We start from the raw sequence: 1,293 nt of genomic DNA on the forward strand, positions 1-1,293 counted from the left end.
AGCGCAACTCCGAATCAGCAGGCAAGCACGTCAGCCAACTGAGCTACGCTGGTGGCCATTATTTTGTTGGCAATTCGAATTTTATTTCATATATAGAACAAAAATTAAATATTAAATTTCGTAAAAATAAGAGAATCATTTCAAGTGCAATAATTTTTAAAATAGTCTACGCTGTGTTAAATTCCAAGGTCTAAGAGAGAAATTAGGCTAACGCGTTCGTAACCTGTTATTAATAGAATATTAATTTTTCACTGACAGTGAAATTTATTTAAAAAAAAGATCTTCCTATTTGTTATATAGACGGTAATAATCTGTTTTTATTCGAATTTTATTTTATATATTGAACAAAAATTAAATATTCAATTTCGTAAAAATAATAGAATCATTTCAAGTGCAATCATTTTTAAAATAGTCGCCGCGGTGATAAATTCCAAGGTCTAACAGAGAAAGTAACACGTTCGTAACCTGTTATTAATAGAATATTAATTTTTCATTGACAGTGAAATTTATTTAAAAAAAAGATCTTCCTCTTTGTTATATAGACGGCAATAATATGTTTTTATTCGAATTTTATTTTATATATTGAACAAAAATTAAATATTCAATTTCGTAAAAATAATAGAATTATTTCAAGTGCAATCATTTTTAAAATTAGCCGCCGCGGTGATAAATTCCAAGGTCTAAGAGAGAAAGTAACGCGTTCGTAACCTGTTATTAGAAGAATATTAATTTTTCATTGACAGTGGAATTTATTAAAAAAAAAAAGAATCTTTCTATTTGTTATACAGACAGTAATAATCTGTTATAAGTATTTGGTTTTCACCTTAAAAACGCGAAGAGTAGTTACGAGTTATAGAAAACATTTACAAGCCATTTTCTTCTTCCCAGAGTGTACATTCCGTGGCGCATTATCTAGTTCAGCGACTTGAAGCGTCCGACTCCGTGGCGCAACGGTAGCGCGTCTGACTCCAGATCAGAAGGTTGCGTGTTCAAATCACGTCGGGGTCAATTAGTTATTTTTATTCTCTACAAATTGTAATTTTTGTAATAACATGCTGTGCACTCGTATATAATTTGTTTCAGAACATCAAAATACTCTAAAACTTCTCTAGCCTGATCCTTGACCTATTTGACGCAGCTCCAAGTCGTTCTAAATACTGAAGAGAAAAATTGTGTATTATTACTTAACTCTCAGACATCTAAGCGGATTTTCGTTACGTGCGGTGATTTCACACCCTAAGGAATGATCAAAATTATGTTCAGTGTTATTAACGATAAGAGTCGAGAAGTTTG

General features: G+C 31.3%; 1 non-coding gene across 1 annotated transcript; it reads left to right on the forward strand.

The window, feature by feature from the left end:
• The first annotated feature begins 936 nt into the window (after window positions 1-936).
• TRNAW-CCA (transfer RNA tryptophan (anticodon CCA)) lies at window positions 937-1,008 on the forward strand. The gene has a single exon. It is a non-coding gene; the product is annotated as a tRNA-Trp (tRNA).
• The last annotated feature ends 285 nt before the right edge of the window (window positions 1,009-1,293 follow it).

Source organism: Periplaneta americana, chromosome 7 (assembly GCF_040183065.1).
Source record: "Periplaneta americana isolate PAMFEO1 chromosome 7, P.americana_PAMFEO1_priV1, whole genome shotgun sequence".
Classification (NCBI taxonomy): domain Eukaryota; kingdom Metazoa; phylum Arthropoda; class Insecta; order Blattodea; family Blattidae; genus Periplaneta; species Periplaneta americana.